We start from the raw sequence: 22500 nt of genomic DNA on the forward strand, positions 1-22500 counted from the left end.
CAGCACTGTCCTCAAGATCTGGAATGGCTACTTCAACTGTTGGTGAAGTAGTGTATGTTGGCGGGTTCTCTAGGTTGATTTGAAAGCCTGGGTGATCTGAAACAGGCTTCTCTAACTGTATCCCTACTTCCTTCTCTTCTTATTCTTCTTCTAGATCCTAAACTCTGGCCTTTTTATTTATGTAACTTTCCACTGTATCAACATCCACTGTTGAGTCAGCAACCCTCTTTAATGCTTTTTCTGTACTAATTGAGGACTCGGTCTCCATCTCTGTATTAAGAGGCCATGAGTCAAAGTTAGATTTTCTTTCAATTCTGGGCTTAGAGTCATGCATGTAAGTCAAAGCTTTAATTTTTTCTCTTGTTTGGGAAATGATTCCTTGGGGATCATAGTGCCAAGTGTCACCCTTTTCTAGCTCCATGGATTCTAGTAAGGCCTCAACTATTTAAAAAGCCTGCCTTGTGTTTACCACAAAAGGGCCTACTGGCAGTCCCATTTTGAAGATGTAACCCTTCTTTTCTGGTACAAAATGAAGCATGTCTACATTGAGGATCTGTCAAATGAGCTCGAGGGAAAAGATCCTCATTGGCATGAATACTGGAAAATGATATGGACAAAGTTCACCACTGTAAAGTCATATTTTTGTGTAATCCTCATAGAGGTACCAATCCCCTATCATGGCATCTTTGCTGAGTTAGAGGAACTCCTTCTTCCGCAGGAAGATTTTGGGAGGAGGGTTTCCATGAATAATACGCTAAGAAATAGCCATGAAGGTCGAGATAAATTGGGGATACCCACCTAAGCCAGGCCTCTTCCTCACTGGGACATTCCAGTCAAAGACAAAATTTTGTTGTTTGTTGGGAGAGAACACCTGGAGATCTAGATATTGGAACTCCTCGATATGAGTATACAATAATAGGTAAAACATAAGGGAATAGTAATGAAAATAAGAGGAAGGAGGGAATAAATGAAGTTGAAGCCTTACTGCAGTAGATACGTAGAGCTAGATATTAAGTAAGCATTTGAGTTGTTTCATCTTATGCATAAATCCCAAGGTGGCTTATTTACTATTTGTGAGTCATCTTCACCCAATAAGTAGGAAATTGCAGTTAGGATGGGTCAAACAGGGTTTTGAAAGAGGGTTATTGGGAACCACTTCTCAGAGGGAAGGGATTTACTTTCAATGGCAAGGATTTCGTCGAGGAAAGACTGATTCTCCTCAGGGAGGAGTGTAACTAAGTGATGAACCAAGTTGGCATCAGTGAACAACTGTATTGTGGGGGAGATGGGAAAATTTAACGCCCTTTGGATTAGGGTAGGAGTTATTTCCATAATTTTAACCTTTGAGGTAGAAATGAAGTATTTCTTGTCATCTTGGTACGCTTAATCCAGCTAGGATACAAATTCGGGGAAAGGGTGAACAAGCGGTGCAATTTGGAAATAGAGACCAGAATTGACAACCCTAAAAGGGTCTTCTTTCCTCAGGTGATTAGCAAACAATTCACAGCGGAGGTTAGCAAACGAATAAGGACAAGCAGGTTCTGCAATTTGACTCTCTACATTGACCAAGGGTTCAAGATCAGTGGACTTGACCTCACGGGTTATGGGGGTTGCGGGAGTGTTATGCTTCATTTTATTTAGTGAATAAACAATAATATAGGTGGTCGGGGTGTCGGGTTACTTGGAGCCCGCAGGAGTGTTCGAAAGTGACTTTGGAGGCGGTCATTTGTGTTTGGGAGTATGCAAAGAGGTAAATCCCGCATAGTTGACCATGCGTGGATATTCTTACTGAGACCAAATAACAGCTGCCGAGGAGGTCACTTTAGGCAAAGGTGCTTATATAATAGAAGGGTGCCATAGCCTAAGTGGCGAATTCGGGGATTGGTGTAGGATGAAACATGACAGTTAAGGATTGGTCTACAACAATGAGTGCGAGTTTCAAAGGCTTGAACAAATAAGAGCTTTTACCTTTACTTTTTACCCTTTACCTTATACCTTTTACCTTTCAAACCCTATGGCCTCCAATCTTGTTGAGCCAGTGGGAGGAGTCCACCTAGTAGGTGGTCACCACCGTGTTATGCTAGGCAGTACTACAGACGAAGCGAGTCTCCTGCTAGCCACTGGAATTGATCATGATCGTCAGATTTGCACTGACCTTTCAACACCAGGGCTCAATACATTGTTATCCCTCGTGCATGTGACGCCGCCGGAGTTAGTACAGATGATTAGTGGACGCGGATGGAGGGTGATCTAGTTTGGAGGAGTGTGTCTTTTATCTGGGGGAGGCTTAAAAGAAATCATTGAATCTTTGGATTATTAGAGTTGTGGTTAACTCTGAAACCCCTTTCCACAATACACACAATTCCATGAGTTAGATGCTAAAGAGAGATGACTCCCTTTATTGATTTCGCAATCTCTACACCATTACAATCCTTAGGAGAGGCATAGTAGAGTTGGAGATAAAATTGGCTCCAACTAGGGATGATGTATTGGCATAAATGCGTCAAAGAACTTTCTACCAGATAATTTCTCCTTGGGCATGGAGTTCTTATAACAATTTTTTTTAGAAAACCAAATATCGAGAGCTTCAAACATCATATAATATTTACATATACACACTAATATTTACAATGAATGGGGGAGAAGTACCTTTAGTGCTGGAAGTAAAGTTTGAGGAACTGACCATTTACTGGTAGTTCCAGTGATTCTCCTTCCATGTTTTCCAACAGAAAAATGTTATTTCCTTTTGCTTCAGAGATTTTGAAGGGGTCGAACCATAGTGGGTCAAATTTCCCGTGCTTTCCCTTATCCTCCCTTCTAACATCCCACCTTAAGACTAAGTCACCCGGCTGCAGTGGTCTATCCTTTTCCCTTTTGTCAAACATAGACTTCATTTTCAATTGATAATTAACCAAATTTTTACTAACCTGTTCCCTACTTTCATGGAGTTCGACCAACTGATTTCTTCTTCGACTTACCACATTCGGTTCCTCTTCTGCATCCTACAACAACTTTGCAACTGGCATGGCCAATTGTATTGGGAATATTATTGCTTTGCCATAAACTAACTCAAAAGGTGACTTTCCTGTGGATCGTTTAAGAGTCACACTATTAGCCCATAAAGCGAATTGTAGTTGAGAGTCCCAATTTCTTTGATTCCATGTGATTGATTTCTTCAAGACCCTCGCCACTGTCTTGTTGGAGGACTCAACTAGCCCATTTCCCTGAGGGTAGTATGTAGTGCAATGCCCAATCGTGATGTTAAAATTTTGACAAACACCGATGAATCTAGTTGACTTAAATACCTTAAAATTATTTGTTACAATTTTCATCGAGCAACCAAACCTTGAAAAAATCTTTTCCTCCAGAAACTTAATCACCACAGAATCGGTTGCATTTCGACCTAGAATGGTCTCCACCCATTTCGTAAAGTAGTCAGTGGCTGTGAGTATCCATTTATGATGGCCACTAGAAGGAGGATGTATCTCTCCTATGAAATCCAACCCCCATTGCCTGAAAGGCTCTTCGACACACACGAGGATCAAGGGGAGAGGTTCTAGTTTCTTCTTTTCGACAAAGACCTGGCATTTCTGACAAGAACGAACCTGAGAGTGGACCTCTCCAAAGAGTGTGGGCCAATAAAAATTGGCCTTTAGTATCTTGTGAGCTGTGGTTTTCCAACTATAGTGCCCCCCACAAACACCACCATGAAATTCTTCAATCACCTTGTGAGTTTCATTCTCCACCAAGAATAATGGTAGGATCCTAGCAGGGTCTTTCCAATAGAGTTGACCATTGGATATGACAAACCTTTGAGCCTATAGCCTCAATGTTCGATACTTGGACTTGTCCATTTTCAGTGGACACCTTAGGAACAATAAACAATGAACAATATTCTTATATCAGGCCGATGTTTCATATTTGATATGAATCTTTTGGACTGAAGTTTTAATATCTGACTGTTGCATTTCTACTTCATCCTTTTCTGTCAATAAATTAATCTTGAGATCCTGGCAACTAGATTTTGATAGGATTTTGGTTAATCCCTTCCCTTTTATAAGCTTTGTAGGCTCAATATCTAAGTCATATTCCTGAATATTAGTGACCCACCTTCCTATTTTGCCCTCGCTATCTCCTTGCACCAAAATTTCTTTGACTACTACTGTTGGAACATATGCTATAATATATTACTGTAATACATAGACTCTGAATGCCTTCAACGCCTTGACTAGAGGGTAGGCCTGTTTCTCCAAAATGTTGTACTTCACTTCAATGTCTCTCAATACTTGAATGAAAAAGGAAATCGTTTGTTCATGACCTTCCTTATTATTTTGTAAAAACACAACATCGATAATGAGGGGAAGCAGAAGAAAAGATATAAAAAGGTGATGAATAATCAGGGCTGACTAGCACTGGTGCTTCTACAAATGCTACTTTGATTCTAGTAAAGGATTCTCGAGAAGTTGGGCTCCATTTTACCTTGTTCTCTTTTTTCAACATGTCTGTGATACCTTTCACTATTTCAGCATTGTTAGGTATGAATCTTCTAAGAAATTTGATCCTTCCCAAAAACACTTGAATCTCTTTCTTGTTCCTAGAGAAGGGGATGTGACTAATTTCCTCCACTCGCTTAGGATAAATTTTTGCTTCCTCCCATGCCACTAATATGTCCCAACAATTTTCCTTCACTTAGAGCAAACTGAGACGTCTTTGGATTCAGAGATAATCCATATCTTCTACATTTTTCGAAGGTGAGTTTTAAGTGCAAGATATGTTCCTCATCAGTCTTGGAGAAGACTGTGATGTCATCTAAGTATACCACTACAAATTTGTCTTGTTCCCCCACAAATGCTATATCCATATCCCTTTGAAAAGTCGCTCCGACATTTATAAGGCCGAATGGCATACAAGCATACATGAAGGTTCCCCAAGGTGTGGTGAAGGCAATCTTCTTTTGGTCATCTGGGTGTACTGCTACCTGATTGTACCCTGAAAAACATCCATCATGGATATCCAAGTAGATCCGACTACCTTGGGTAATATGTAGTCCATCTTAGGCAATGGGTAGTTGTCTTTTAATGAGGCTCTATTAAAGTTCCGAAAATATACACAACCTTATTTCTCCATTCTTTTTCTTGACCGAAACTAAGTTTGCCACCCACTCAAAATATCTTAGAGGCACTATGATTTTGGCTTACAGAAGCTTCCTCACTTCTTTCTCAATATATGGTGGCAGAAGAGGATTGATCTGTCAGAGCTTTTGTTTACAAGGTTTCATCCCACTTTTTAGAGGAATCTTATTATGGATAATGATGGTATCAAATGTCTTCAAATCATCATAGAACCAAGCAAAAACATATCTATACAATTTAAAGAGATTTAAATACCTTTGTTTATATTGCGAGGGGATCTCTTTTGACAATTTGACCATGCGGGGTTCATCCTTTGAGCCAATATTGCGGTCTTCCACATGTTCATCCATTCCTTCTTTTGTAGGTTTTGAGGCTACATCATTCTTATTGAACAACCTTTCCAGTGGGACTAAGCCACAAGGAATAATATTCCCCTTTAGTTGCAAGACTCTGTGTCCAACAATAGTTTCTTCCCATGCAGTTGTCTTTGCTTCTGTCATTTTCTCCTCTTCTTGGTCAACAGCTGAATTTGAAAATTCTCCAATGAATTCTATAAAGAATTTGATCTACTTTTAATCCTCTAATACCTGCCAATGCTTTACATTATCGGGTATAGAGGGTATATATCTGATCTCAACCTCATACATGAGAACTGGGTTTTGAGGAGGCTTAAAATTGTTGGAAGCTATAGCAAGGGGGTCAGTCATTCTGTTCCCTTCCATGGGTAGGAATTGAACATTGAATGCCAAGAAGAAGTTATCCATCAAGTACCACACCTCATTCGTATAGGCTCTTAATCTAGGATGTTTAGTCTAACACTGATTTTTTATTTTCTTTACCACTAGCTCAGAGTCTCCATATACTGTCAGGCAATCAATATTCATATTCCTTGTTTGCAGCCCAAGGAGTAAAGCTTCATATTCTGCCACTATATTTGTTGCTTCAAATTCCAGTTTGAATGAAAAAGGAATTAAGCTACCCTCTGGGGATACTAACAGCATGCCTGCTCGATTATCTTCTCTAGAATTAGCCCTATCAAAGTATATTTTCCATACTTTTCCTTTAGCTTTGTGTTGATCATCTAATTGGACTGCTGGGTGTACCTGAGTTTCTTCTAAGATGATATCATCTTCCTCTAGTAGCAGACAAGAAAGTTCAGTCTCTTTCCCGTACATAGGAGAATTCTTCGAGCCCTTAAATTTGGTAACTATTTTTATGAACCTTGACTCTCTATAGAGTCTTCTTTCTTCTCCCCCAAAGGTAGGGATGACAGCATAGGTCTGATCTAACATGATGGAACATCTGATTTTAGAACCCCAGGACCTGGATAAGAGCATGCCAAATCATTCAGGGATATTTGCTACCACGATGTCCATTATTACGCTCTTAACAGGGATCTGATCCAAGTTCACTACTAGGTCCTTTATCATTCCTAAGCTCTTTACTCTCTTAGAATCAAAAGAGTAAAGGTCTTTATAATGCCTAGTTATTTGCAAACCAAGTTGCTCCATTACAGTTAATGGCATGAGATTATGTGAGGCTCCTGAATCCAGCATACAGTTGTGAAACAAGAGGTCATGTATTACAAGGGTCGCATAGAAGGGTGCAGTAGAGGGATCTTTCTCTTTGACAACCAACCATAGGCCTTTCTTCTTGAAGATTTAAACAGTCATGGGATGGTTTTGAGGTGGATGGAAGCATAAGCTAGGAGACATGGGCTTTATAAGTGGGTTGTTTCAGGAGTTCATTTAAAGGAACAAAGATTTTGACCTTTTTGAGTTCTTTTTGGAGATTGAAAATAGTTTGGCCTTTCTCCATGTTGCCAGATTCTGCTAGTTCTATTTCTTTTTCACAGGTATGTTTTGAAGTGATGGGTAATTTCTGCTCTTTTTTCTCTTTAGGCTTGTGGCCATCTTGATTTAAAGATTCCTTCTGTTGGAAATAATACTTAGAGGCGAGGTGAATCAGTATTAGCAAATCAATAATTTTTCATTTCCATAATTAGATTCATATATGTTACTTCAGTTAAGGGAACTCGCGTGTACACGCAACTATGTTTAATGCAACTAGCGTATATCCAACTGATCAGGAGCTCAAGTCCAAGTGTCGAAAATGCTCAAATTTGAAACTACTCAAATTGGGTTGAAACCTGAACGACTGTATAGGTCTCGTCTTCTTGATTCTGGCACCGTAGATGGTTCGAAAAATGGTCTCCGTATGCAGAAGTTATGCCAAATTGAAAATCGCCCAATAACCTTTAATTTTGAATTTTTTTATTAAAAAAAAATTGAAATAAAATATTCTAGAGAATATTCCAAGGAATATTCTTTAGAATATTCCAAGGAATATTCTTTAGAATATTCCCAAAATATTCCATTCAGGCAACCAATAGGAGGGCGCCATGGGGCAAGCCCAGAGGCCACCATGTGGCCCCAAGGTGGACATTGGATTAGCATTCAAAATTTTTGTTACGGATCGATGGATCAAACCCACGACCTACCATCAACAACTACAACATTCTACCGTTAGACCACAATGTCGGACTTGAAATGTAACCAGAAAATCTTATAGTTAAGGTGGGAATTATTCATGGGGGGGGCCAAAAGGGGGCTAGCCCCCTCCACATAGGACCTCGGCCCCAGAACCATGGCGGAAAACTCAGACGGTTACGTTCTGGCGGTAAACATTATGTTAGTGGTGGCGGTCACATGATCCGGCGGAGGTTATGGTAACCACCAACCGAAACATTTAATGCCACCGACCACGCCCAAAATCCTGGTCACATGCAGCAGTGAAAACTGGCAGTCAACCCGGCGGTCAAGGCTTAAATGACGGGAGGTTTGGCGGTCCGGCCAACTTTGGCGAACTTAACTGCCAGTTAACTAAACTTAGCTGGAGTTAAATCAGGGGAAACTGGCAGTTGGAGTAAATGGCCATAAATTTGGCTAGAAAAGGCCTTTTGAGACGAATTTTTTTTTTGATTTTGGGTCTCCTCAACACTCTGAATCCATTGGCATAGGTTTCACAGCCAACAGAGGTCGTTTGCAGGCGATTTTGCTTCGGGGAAGTTCTAGGAGCCACCAGGGCCATATTAGTTTGGGAGCTGCATTGGGATGTGTGCATCCATTAAATGTGAAACAAAGGTCATTCCTGACTGAATTTAGTGTTCTAATTCCATTTCTCCAGCTCTTTTTTCCTGTTGAGGCATTCTTCACCTCGAAATTCTTCAGGGAAGCTTTCAGGGCCATTCCAGTGCTTGAGCTGTTTGGGGGTTGTATTCATCCGTTTTCGGTGATTCAAAAGCCTACTTCTATTGTCTTCGACCTTCTGAGTCCATTGGCAGATGTTTTAGAACCATTGGAGGTCATCTTCACCTCTAATTTCTTCATATAAGTTTAAAGGGCCACTAGGGCCATTTGGAGAAAGTATTGTTTAAGGTACAATTTCACTGTTTAGTGCTTGGGGAAGAGCATTCTTAGCTGTTTCCTATCTTCTGATTCTATTTTCACAGTTAGATTTGCCTTTAGAGGCACTTATTTACTTGTATTAGCCTTTGCAACTTTCTTAATACAAGAGGACAGGCCCATTTTGGGATGCTTGGTCCAGCAGATGTAGCCGAGGAGGGGTGAACTGCTTCATCATCTTTGTGTCGTTATTTGCTGAAGATCTCATGCTAATCAAATCTGATATAATGTGTTAAACAGCAAATTTAAATAACTTTCCTTCACATATAAACACCTATACAGCTGTTCAAACTTATTTGTTTTATTCCGCAAGACATCAAGCTTCAAGCATGAGTATTTTAATGACATCTGAGTGTTTACTTCTATTATTTCTTTAGGCAGAGCCTGTAGAGGGCCAGGTAGCCTCTGGAACTCATCCTCTCTTTAGAGGTGACATATTAGGTAAATGCCCCTACAGTCTATCTATGTATTACAAATAAGAAGTTCTCACATTTTCAGAGTTAACCTTGGAGTTGTTTGCACATTTAAAATTATTGGAAATGGATACCTTGCACCCTTTATTCAAGTACATTCCATTTTCAGATCACCAACAAACTTATGATCCAGTTAATTCATCATATGTTGATCTTTAATTAGTGCATGAAAACTTCATTAACCATATAAACAGTAACCAGGTACAGTAAAAATAGAACAGATCATCACACACATGAACACCAAGATATAAGGGGGAAACCCAATGCGAGACAAAAACCACCTGTTGCTGTCTTCCTTTAATATTAGAAAAACATGTTTACAATCTTGTACTGGCGCAGACTCATACTAGTACACAAGCACCCACCTGCAGAATGCTACAACCTTCTCCCCTTCTCCAGCTTCTACTGGAAGGGAGCTACAACCCCCTGGCTCTTGTACTAGCCGATATATTTACTAGTACTTAGGCGCCAGCCTACTGAAGGCTACAACCTTCACTTGTTTTCCAGCTGCTACTGGAAGGGAGATACAACCCCCTTGCTCTTGTACTAGCCAATATGTTTACCAATACATAGGTGCCGGCCTACAGAAGGCTATGACCTTCTCTCTTCCTCCAGGGACCACGTTTCATAAATTTTCACACTGGATACTCCTGGAACACAACACCACAATCTGAAGGCCACGTTTCATCCAATTTTCATACTGGACCTATCAAAAACATTGAAGCTCAAAATCAATCACCACTGCAATACAACCATTGCATTAACCAATCATTAAATACTCAATCATCAATTTTTGAATCACCCACAACTAAATCACACAGTCACCAGAACACAGAGCAGAACCCAGAACTCTGCAACAACCACTAGAACCATGTGCAAATTCAAATATCATATTTCATAATGTATATGCTACTCTAATGAACCGAACCAGCATGTATACGCACTTTTACCAAAGCGAACCTGCGTACAGATCTGTAAATACTAACTTAACAACTTCACAGCTATTTCAGAACTCAGTCATACCCAGATCATAACATTTGCAGAATAAAACATGCGTCAGTATTTAGATCTAGTCTATCCATGATCAAATCACATAATGATAATACATTCCAAGCCTTAAGATCCCGATCCATCATCATCATCATCCACATAGGTGCATCCTTAGTTGAGATCAAGAAAAGCATCACAAACCCATAACCTGCATACTAGATCTCACACTTCATTAGATATTCAATACTTGCACACATGGCCTAATGATCTTCTCCTCCTTTTATAGTTTTAGGCCTTTCTCAATACCATGAACCAAAACCACTTAGGACCAATACCTTGGACCAAATACCTGGGGTCAATGCCTCAGACTAGATACCTTGGACCAATACCATGAATCAAAATACCATGGACCAAATACCTCGGACCAAATCTTAGTTTTCAAGATATACACGCATTTCCTTCTGTGAAAGTGCGTGTGTACGTCATACGCTCCTTTTGGTCTATTAATCCACGTGTATACGCTCCTTTGTCAAGATGAACTTGTGTATACTTCTCTCTGACCATTAATTCTTTGCTATTGACCTGCTGCACTATGATCTGACATCTGAGTGATTTGCCATCAAGGACAACACCTATATCATAATGCCAACACCTTCTTCTTTGGCACATTTGGATCTAAGGGCCCTTTTCCCTTATTAGAATATCTAGGGGTCTCTTGGGGAGAAACACCTTCGTGCTGGTCTTTTTCTCTTGACCTTTTCCTTGAGGACCAGAGATCATACTTCCTATGTAGCTAGGCCTGCATGAAATATGCAAACTGTTTACAATATTCACCTATCTCTCCATCATTCACCATTGCATCCATATCGTGACCCTCTTCTTGATGAGTTTTGATTTCTTGCTCCTCCTCTGAGAAAGAAGAGTGCAAGTTACCCTGCATTTCATGAGTGTCTTGTAACTGCTCATTTAGATTATCCTATATGTACAATGGGGGGGGAATATGGTCAATGTAGGTTTTAACCCCATACAGAAATTACTTGCATATGAATTCTAAGAACACAGAAAAATAAACAATGCGAGAGCATAACACATAAAACACATATACACAGAGATTTTCCCCTGGATCCCAAAACCGAGACTACCAGCTTGATTTTTCATTATGTTCCTTTCATGTTACAATACATATTTATACATGTCGAAGCATCCAATACCATGGACCGAAAACTATCGCGTCCAAAACCATGGACCGAAAACCATCGCGTCCAAAACCATGTGCAAAAATCATGCACAAAACCATATGTAGGTCCGCCCAACCTAATATAGGGTCAAAAAACAAAATTTCTCGGGGCAGGGGTTACCTGCACCCCTCAAACCCCTCTAACCCCCCCGTTAACTACGTGGGCCAGTCGTGGAAAGAATATAACACAACCCAACATTCTCCCACTTGTTGTTTTCTTTCCACAGGGGGCCACAAGAGAGCTTAGTCATTTATCCAGCCCTGCAACGCCCATTATTTCTCTACACCAAGAGAACTTCTCAGAGCTCACGGATTTTGTCAACGCATCTGCACTATTCTTCAAAGTGTCCACCTTTACCAGCAACACCTTTTTGTCTTCTATCATATCCCTCACAAAGTGATATTGAACATCAATGTGCTTTGTCTTTGAATGATATGGAGGGTTCTTTGCCAAGAAAATTTTACTTTGGCTGTCACAGTCTATCTTTATAGCTCCCTGTACTAACCCTATACTTGAACACAATCTCTACAACCAAACTACTTCCTTGCTTGCATGAGTGGCTGCCATGTATTCTACCTCTGTAGTTGTTAGTGCCACTATAGATTGTTTCTTAGTCATCCAACTGACTGCACCTCCAAATAGGTTAAACACATACCCACTTGTAGATCTTCTTTGATCCAGATCTCTAGCCCAGTCTGCATCAAAAAAGCCATGAATATCCAACACTCTGTCCAATCATGGTCTTCCTTGGTAGCACAAACCATAATCACTAGTGCCACGCAAATACCTGAAAACTCGCTTCACTACTGTCCAGTGCTCCTTTCCTGGTTTTGACATAAACCTGCTCAATACGCCCACTGCATGTGCAATGTCTGGTCTAGTACAGACAATTGCATAGATTAGGCTACCGACTGCACTTGCATATGGAACACGGGACATGTCCTCTTCCTCTTCTTGTGTCTTGGGACACTATTCATCAGATAACTTCACACCTACAGGAATAGGAACCTTCACCGGTTTACTATCCTGCATATTAAACCTCTGCAGTATTGTCTCGACATACTTCCTCTAGTTTAACCAGAACTTCCTCTTTGCCCGATCTCTTTTAATTTCCATGCCCAAAATATAGTTTGCAGCACCAAGATCTTTCATGTTGAATTTAGAGGACAATTGGGTCTTCAAATCCTGGATAATTTCTTTGCCATTTCCAACCAGCAACATATCATCCACATACAAGACTAGATAAATAACACGGTCACCAATTAATTTAAAATACACATAGTGATCTGCTTTGCTTCTAGTGAAGCCAAGTCCCCATATAAATGTATCAAATTTCTGATACCACATCCTTGGTGATTGTTTCAACCCATACAGAGACTTCTTTAACTTGCATACCAGTTTTTTCTTACCCTTCACCGCAAAGCCTTCAGGTTGCTTCATGTAGATTTCCTCTTCCAGATCCCTGTGAAGAAATGTTGTCTTCACATCCATCTGTTCTAACTCAAAATCAAAAGCAGCAACAACAGATAAAAGTAATATAATAGAAGTTACCTTGGCAACAGGAGAAAAAATATCACCAAAATCAATTCTCGGCACTTGGGAATAACCTTTTGCTACCAACTGAGCTTTGTATTTCTCCACCTTTCCTTTTGCATTTTTCTTCTTGAACACCCATTTTTTTCCAATGGGTTTCCTTCTAGCCGACAACTCCACCAGATCCCAAGCCTCATTTTTGTGCAAAGATGCCATTTCATCAACCATGGCCTCTTTCCAGAGTTTTCCATCCTCTGAATCTACTGCTTCCTTCACAGTTCTGGGATCATCGTCAGTAATAGATGAAACAAAATTTGAACAGAAAGCAGATGGACTATACCTTTCTGGCTGCCTTCTTTCTTGAATTGGTCTTCTCACACCTGGAGTTTGTGGCTCTTCATCTTCTGATTCCTCCTCTGTTGTAGAGTTTGATTCTTCCTCCTTAAACTCAAACTCTATCTTCTCAAGTTCCTTTGGTTGGACTTCATGTTGAATAACATATTTTACCTCTCTGAACACCACATCTCGGTTGTACACAACCTTCCTTGTTACTGGGTTCCAAAGCTTATAACCCTTTAGACCATCCTTATACCCAATAAAGATGCACTTTTCAAATTTACTATCCAACTTGGTTCATTTCTCCTTTGGAACATGTACATATGCATAACATCCAAATATCCTCAGATGTGAAAGAGAGGGTTTCTTACCAGTCCATACCTCTTGTGGAGTATTATCCTCCAACGCTGATGAAGGTGATCTATTGATCAGGTAACATGCTGTCTCCACCCCCTCTGCCCAGAATTCTTGTCCTAACCCAGCACCACTGAGCATGCTTCTTTCCCTTTCCATCAACATTTTGTTCATTCTTTCTACAACTCCATTTTTCTCAGGTGTGTATGGAGTAGTCTTCTACTGTGCTATACCACACTTCTTACAAAATTCTTCAAATTCCTTACTACAAAACTCTCCACCATTATCTGTCCTCAACACCTTTATCTTCTTCTCTATCTAGTTTTCCACCAGAGCCTTAAATTCTTTAAACATGTCAAAGACTTCAGATTTCTTCTTAAGGAAATATATCCATATATTCCTTGAGAAGTCATCTATAAATGATACATAGTACACAAACTTACCCAGTGATGGAACCTTCACAGGTCCAAACACATCACTGTGCATAAGCTCTAATATTTGTTTCACCCTCTTACCACCAGAGGGCAAACTCATTCGATTCTACTTCCCACATACACAATTTTCACAGAAATCAAAATCCAGAGAGCTATTACTCATACCTTCTACCATACCTTTACCATGAAGTATTTGAAGGCCCTTCTCTCCAATATGTCAAAGCATTTGATGCCACAACATGGTCTTCTCTCTAGAGACCACTAGATTTTCTGCTCCACTTTTAGGAACCACAGAACTGTTGCACCCATCAACAACAGTGCTACCTTGCAGCTTGTACATAGTTCCAATTCAAACTCCCCGCATCAATACCAGTGCCCCCGAACCATCTTGCAAGTATCCTTCTCAAACACTGTTTTTACACCTGCATCATCCAGCTTGCTTACAAAAATTAGATTTCTGGCTACTGCAGGAATATGCAGAACACCCGGAAGTGATCTAACCCTTCACCCTTTCAACTTCAACTTTACTTTTCCGCGACCAATGATTCTAGCCTTCCTATCATCCCCACCTTCATCTGAGGTGGTTTTCGTCTCTGCAGAAGGAGCATCAGATCCCTTTACTTTATCAGGAGCTTTAGATTTACAGTCCCTTTTTTAGTGCCCTTCCTTTCCGCATTTCCATCACACCACCTTTGTAGGTTTTCCTGGATATTTAGATCTCCCTCTAGATTTAGATCTCCCACTCGATGACTTATTTTTGTTTCTGTTCTGGGACCGTCCTCGTACAGACAAGGCATCACCATTCTGGCTCTCCATATTTTTCTGTCTCATCTCCTCCGTTAATAAGGATGAGACTATTTCATCAACATGCAAGGCAGTTGTATTGCTACCTATTGCAATAACCAGACTATCCCACGAATCTAGTAGAGAACACAACAAACGGATGCACTTATCTTCATCTAAAATTTTAATATTAACAGATAATAACTGACTTACCACAGTATTAAATGCGTTCAGATGCTCTGTCACCGAGTCTCCATCTTTCGTCCTCAGGTTATACAGCTTTTTCCGTAGGAACAGTTTATTCACTAGAGACTTAGATTGGTACAAAGTTCTTAACTTGTCCCACAAAGCCTTCGTCGTAGCTTCCCCTGATATATTCAGCAATACTGAATCTGAGACACACAATCGTATTGTGCTCTTTGCCTTCCGATCCAACTTCTTCCATTCTTCATCGGACACTCCCATTGGTTTAGTACTCGGATCTACCGCGATCCATTGATCTTTATCCACCAACAGATCCTCCATCTTGAGTTTCCATAACTCAAAACTCTGACCATTAAATTTTTCGATTTCTATCTTTCCACTGCTCGCCATCCTCTTTCCCCACCAAAATCGATCCCGCAGATCTCCCAATGAATAGGGTCTACCACAGGCCCTAGCGAAACCCCTCAGCAACAAAGGCATCCCCTTGAAGCCAAAACAACTCTGATACCAAATGTAGGTTTTAACCCTGTACAGAAATTACCTGCATATGAATTCTAAGAACACAGAAAAATAAACAATGTGAAAGCATAACACATAAAACACATATACATAAAGATTTTCCCCTAGATCCCAAAACCGGGACTACCAGCTTGATTTTTCATTATGTTCCTTTCAATGTTACAATACATATTTATACATGTTGAAGCATCCAATACCATGGACCAAAAAACATCGTGTCCAAAACCATGGACCGAAAACCATCGCATCCAAAACCATGTGCGAAAATCATGCACAAAACCATATGTAGGTCCACCCAACCTAATATAAGGTCAAAAAACAAAATTTTTCGGGGCAGGGGTTACCTGCACCCCTCAAACCCTCAAACCCCCTGGTTAACTATGTGAGCTAGTCGTGGAAAGAATATAACACAACCCAACACTCAAGTTGTTCTTTCCTTTCTCTTTGTAGTATTTGTAATGGCTGTATTCGGTACTGGGGATTAAAGCCTCGATTAGGGGCTTGAGCATTCTGTCTGGGGAGGATTTGTTTTCCAGTTCAAGATTAACAATTTATATAAGTTTTTTATTAACTTATCCATTTATTCTAACTTTTGTTCATGTGATTCTTTTGCTTGACCAGAGGAATATAATTCTTCTTTTCCCTAGGATCAATCTTGCCTCTCGACTTTCCCGTAGATGTGAAATTTTCCTCCACCATCAGGGCGTCAATTTGGATCTACCCAATGTGCGAGACTTCCTCTCCTTTAGTGTAAAACCAAACTAGGATTAAAAATCTCCAGCAAAGACTAACTGAGCAGTAGCTTGAGGAGGTTTGATTGCAATGGGCAGGTTATTGTATTGTTTGTTAAACCTCTTTATAAATTCTGAAATATCTTCATCTGGTTTTTTCTTTATAGCATTAAACTATGTTAGGATATATATGTGATCTCTCTTCCCCCCCCCCCCCACCCCCCAACTTCTGTGTAAAGGAGTTCTCCAACTCTTCGCAAGTAGCAATGGAAGCATCTCGTAAAGATTTAAACCACTTTCTAGCCTCTCCATCAAGGGATTTTACAAAAATCCTCAAGACCACATCTAAGTGTTCAATGTTTAGATTCTCTGCAAATGCACTTAAAATCCCTATATGTCTCTATGTTGGGATCTCATCCACTCCATTGAATTTGGGTAAGAGTTTAAGGTAGTCCTGTGGCATGGCGCTCAAAGGTTGAGGCAAGTCTAATGGAGCATACTTGTTCAGTAGGAAGCCTGGGACTTCCATTTGTACTAATGGAGGTGGTGCTAAATTTATCACAGGTCTTTGCGCTACGAAAACAACTTAAAGAGTAGATAGGCTGAGACTTTTGGAATTGCTTATGTGATGAGTATAACTGTCAATGAGGATGGCTTTTCCCTTTCCGATCTCAGGGGGAGGAGTAAAAGATATGGAATGAGTATTAATCCAAACTTCTTCCTTAACTTCTGAGGGAAATATATTATGTATCAGATCGTTTTTGGAAGGATAGGTTAAGATTATAGGAGTAAAGTCTGAGCAATGAATAATGGTGTGCTGAGAGCTGGACAAGGAGGCTTCAAGAAATGAGGAGACAGTGGCATCAATAGTCAAGGATTTTTTCTTCCAAACTCTCCTGAAGTTTAACTTATTCGGATCAAATACAGATGGATTTATCCGTTGAGATGTATCTGAACAGGTGTCAGGTCTCCTAAAAACCAGGATGATATCTTAAGAATTGAATAGTGGATTCGCCAAGGTGATGAACTTGCAACCCAAACTTCTTTTCTCACCTTAACAAAGAATGTCGGAATGTCGTATCCCAAGGGAAAAATCCTCTAATGCATTCCCTGGAAACAACGCCAAAAGATGTTGTCGATTCTAAAGACAACCTCTGGATTGCAAAGAGACCAGTTCCTAGTACATCTGAATCTAGTGCATCTCTGGTAATTCTTCAAAGGATTTGCATCACCATTTACAATATTTCTTACAAATTAAACTTAGTTGGTTCAAACAACTTCGGAAAGACACAACCAATGAGTTCTTTATACATAAGAGGTATACAATGATATAAATTATCAACCAACGAAGGCCAAAATCACCCAAGGACTTACATCTCATTTTCTATAATGTGAATGTGAGAGAAGAATAAATAACAAAAGAAACCCATAATATAAAGCTCGAGATATGGAATAGTAATGGTTGCGAAGACTCACAGAGCACATTTAAATATCTAGCTTCCAAAATTCATACAGGAATTTTCATTAACATCTTAATTCAAATGAATTTGTATAAGAAAGGAAACATGTATGGCAGTCACTTAACGCGAAATATAAGAAGAACGTGAACATTTATGAAATTACAAAAGAGAGGAGACATACTGTAATCCTCAAATGAAGGAATCACCATTGATATGCATTAATATTTTGAATAACGGAGACATTGAAAGAACCAGAACGTTCTAAAAAATAACTCAGAGTTTCTTTCCAAAATCATGAACCTTTTCTTTGTTTATCAAAATCACATATAGGCCTCTGTGGACAGAGATAGGCCATTAGAGCAATATTCTTTCTTGATTCGGTTCATTATGTCAAAAATATCTTAAGACTTCAACACGTGTGCATTCACAACTGTTTCAACTAAAATGTACTCATTATAACTGATTAAAGTAAAAATAGTAAGTAAAAATAACATAAGAGTAGTCTAAAATGCCAAAGCTTGGCATGATCCAGAGAATCTTCAAGAGCAATTGGATGATGAGACCTGGTGAGGCGCATGCGGAGCCTGAGGACGAATCATTTGCACGATAGGTGGATTAGCAAACTGTTCACATCTTTCCCATAAGGTTGGAGGAGTCTAAGGAGCAGAGCTAAAAATTTTATAGTTGATCTTGAAATAAATTACCCTTGAGTATTCCAACCTGCGTTGAAACAAAATCATAACCATCCCGAGTAATTGAAATTCCTTCTTTAAGAAATTTACCATGATTCTTCCTTTTAGAGTAGTTGTTTTCTCGTGAGATGACCCTGCCTTACTCTTTGCTTCTATCATTTTCTTATTGTATTGCTCCCATGGTAGAAGTTCCCCACGAGGTCCCCAAAGGTTAGGTAATCCAACCTGCAGGATCCTATCAAATTCTTCATTGAAAGCTTCCACATTCTTCTACAATTTGATGAGGCTCTGCTCCGCTTTGACTGGGGCTTCTTCTTTTGAAATTACCTTAGAAATATCCATGACTGCACTGATCCTATCTGCTATATCCATTGGCCTCAAATCCTCTATTGGCCTCTCATTTAGGAAATGAATGAATTTCAGTGGAAACTGGGAGTTCCTTATACTCATCTCTTTAGCAGTTATTAATGGTGGTCCACATTCTACATTGATGAATCTTTTCTCATGTATCAGAGTTATATGCTCCCAGCTAAGATTCATCTCTTTGATGATCTCATCCCATACCAACTGCCTGCTTCAAGGAGAGACATGTTCCCTTTCAGCTTAGCCTTTAGTTTAGTTATTTCTTGTGTTGCAGCTTGCAGAGTTTTAGTGACATGTTCAACATTTGTAACTGAGGCTTGCAACTGTTTCTCCTTCTGCGCTAGCTGGGCTTTGGCAATATTTAAGTCCCTTTGGGTCTTATTTAGTTCACCTTCAGAGATTTGTAACTCAGTTAAGGTTTGAGTGAGGTGATTAGTGGGGTTTTGGGGATATTTAGGCACTACTACTATGCATACATGAGAGTTGATCTTTTTTTGTAATGCGGCCACAAATTGTTCCAAAACAAATGCCTTTTCTTTACTATCTTCCAACTGCTTCATTAGATGTTCTTTCTTCCTTTTCACCTGTGCCAACTCCTGGGTTTGGACATGTTCACTGTTGGGTATCTCCAGTCTGTGCCTTAACTCCTTATTTTCCTTTTGAGTTTCTTGTAGGATGGCCTCTACTGTTGATATCTCATCTGGGTTTACACTTAGTTTAATAATCAAATCCTTATATGACTCCTTCTGTAGATACATAGCTTTTGAGTTAGCCTTCTCTATTTTCATTTTATTGGAGACCTTTGCTATGTATGTCTATGCTCTATTGATAGTCATAAGGTTTTTACACAATTCATTATACAACATCTCACCAATCTGCTTATGTAAGTTGACCTTGTCTAAGAGAGGGACACTAGCCAAGTTTAAGGATATATCCAGGGTCTTGAACTGAGGTCCTTCAGGTAAGATCTGTATTGATGGATGTTGTAAAGAAAACCTCATTTCATCCTTCTCTAAGTCCATGGAAGTCAGTAATCAAGTGTGATGAGGAGTAGATTGGGCAACCATTATTCTCTGCAATCTCTTCTTGATCTTTTTGTTGCTCTCATTAATGGCCCTTCCTAGGGGCCAACTAAGTCCTGTAGCAACAACCCTGTCCTCAGGATCTCGAATGACTACTTCAGTTTTTGGTGAAGTAGTGCTTTCTGGTGGGTTCTACAGGTTGATATGAAAGTATGGGTGATTTGAAACAGGCTTCTCTAACTGTATCCCTACTTCCTCCTCTTCTTCTTCTTCTTTTGGATCCTGAACCCTGGCCTTTTTATTTTTGTGACCTTCCACTGTATCGTCATCCCCTGCTGAGTCAGCAACCCTCTTTGATGCTTTTCCCATATTGACTGAGGACTCGTTCTCCATCTCTGTATTAATAGGCCATGAGTCAAAGTTAGCTTTCCATTCAATTTCGGGCTTAAAGTCATGCATGTATGTCGAAGCTTTAATTTTTTCTCTCCTTCGGGAAATGATACCTTGGGCATCGTAGTGCCAAGTGTCACCCTTTTCTAACTCCATGGATTCTATTAAGGCCTCAACTATTTTAAAAGCATGCCATATGTTTACCACAAAAGGGCCTACTGGTTGTCCCATTTTGAAGATGTAACCCTTATTTGCTAGTACAAAATGAAGCAGCTCTACGCTAAGGATCTGTCGGATGAACTCGAGGGAAAAGATCCTCAATGACATGAATATTGGAAAATGATATGGATGAAGTTCACAATCGTAAACCCATATTTATGTGTAATCCTCATAGAGGTACCAATCCCCTATCATGGTATCTTACTGAGTTGGAGGAACTCCTTCTACTGCGAGAAGACTCTGGGAGGAGGGTTCCCATGAATAATACGGTAAGAAATAACCATGAAGGTCGAGATAAATTAGGAATACCCACCTAAGCCAGGCCTCTTCCTCATTGATACATTGCAGTCAAAGACAAAAAAATGTTGTTTATTGAGAGAGAACAACTGGAGATGTAGACATTGAACTTCTCAATATGAATATACAGGAGCAGGTAAAACAGAACAGAGTAGTAATGAAAAAAGAGGAGGGAATAAACGAAGCTGAAGGCTTATGACAAAAAATAGGTATAGCGGGATATTAAGTAAATAGTTGGGTTGTTTCATCTTATACATAATCCCCAGGGTGGCTTTATTTACTATTGGTGAGTCGTCTTCACCCATTAAGCTAGCAAGTGCATTTAAGATGGGTTGGACGAGTTTTTGAAAGAGGTTTATTGGGAACCACTTCTCAAAGGGAAGGGATTTACTTTCAGTGGCAAGGATTTTTCCAAGAAAGATTGATGCTCCTCAGGGGGAAGTGTAACTAAGTGATGAACCAGGTTGGCATTGGTGAGCCATTGTATTGTGGGGGAGGTGGGAAAAATTAACGCCCTTTGGATTAGGGTAGGAGTTATTTCCAGAATTTTAAACCCTGAGGCAGAAATGAAGTATTTATTGTCATCTTGGTACGCTTCAGCTAGCCAGGATACAAATTCGGGAAAGGGTGAACAAACAATGCAATTTGGAAATAGAGACCGAAATTGACAACCCTAAAAGGGTCTTCTTTCCTCACATGATTAGCAAACAGTTCACAACGGAGGTCGACAAGCGAATAAGGAGAAGTGGGGTCTACAATTTGACTCTCTACATCGACCAAGGGTTCGAGACCAGTGGACTTTACCTCACATGTTATGGGGGTTACGGAAGCATTCTGCTTCATTTTATTTAGTGAATAAACAAGAATACAGGTGGTCAAGGTGTCGGGTTACTTGGACCCCGTAGGAGTGTTTGAAAGTGACTTTGGAGGTGGTCCTTTGCTTTTGGGAGTACGAGGAGAGGTAAATCTTGCGCAGGTGACCACGCGGGGATATTCTTACTAAGACCAAATAGCAGCTGTCAGGGAGGTCAATTTAGGCAACAAGTGCTTATATAACAGAAGGGCGCAGCTTCCCAAGTGGTGAATTTGGATATTGGTATAGGATGACATGCGAAAATTAAGGATTCGTCTACAAAAATGAGTGCGAGTTTCGAAGGCGTGAACAATTAGAGCTTTTATCTTTACCTTTTACCCTCTACCTTATACCTTTTACCTTTCAAGCCCTGTGGCCTCCAATCTTGATGAGCTAGTGGGAGGAGTCCACTTAGCGAGTGGTCCCCACCATGTTACAGTAGGTAGTACTGCGAACGAAGCAAGTCTCCTGCGAGCCACCAAATTGATCGTGACTGTCAGATCTGCACTGATCTTTCAACATTGGGGCTCAATATACTATTATCCTTCATGCATGTGACATCGTCGGAGTTGGTACAAATGAGTAGGGGACGCAAATGGAGGGTGATCGGTTTGGAGGAGTGCACCTTTTATCTGGGGGAGGCTTAAAAGAAATCATCGAATCTTTGGATTATCAAAGCTGTGGTTAAGTCCGAAACCCCTTTCCACAATACACATGGCGTCATTAGTTAGATACTAAAGAGAGATGACTCCCTTTATTGATTTTGCAAGCTCTACACCATTACAATCCTCATGAGAGGCATAATAGAGCTAGAGATAACATTGCTTTCTTGTACTAGATGCATTGATTTTAGTGTAGATGTTGATTTCTAATGATATTTGATTGCTTGTACTAGATGCATTTATTTTGATGTAGACAATATCTAGCCCTATTTGATTTATTGCACTAAATACATAGGTTTCAGTGTAGATGGTGATTTCTAATCCTATTTGATTGCTTGCACTAGATGCATT

The 22500-nt window shown here is 40.0% G+C and overlaps 1 protein-coding gene across 1 annotated transcript in view; it reads left to right on the plus strand.

Moving 5' to 3' along the window:
* The window catches only part of LOC149153477 (polyubiquitin-like), a 37017-nt gene that overhangs the window by 12342 nt on the left and 2175 nt on the right, over positions 1 to 22500 (plus strand). The window lies entirely within an intron of this gene.

This window comes from Pinus tabuliformis, chromosome 9, assembly GCF_031772625.1.
Source record: "Pinus tabuliformis cultivar Carrire ecotype Pingquan chromosome 9, CPIR1, whole genome shotgun sequence".
Taxonomy (NCBI): Eukaryota; Viridiplantae; Streptophyta; class Pinopsida; order Pinales; family Pinaceae; genus Pinus; species Pinus tabuliformis.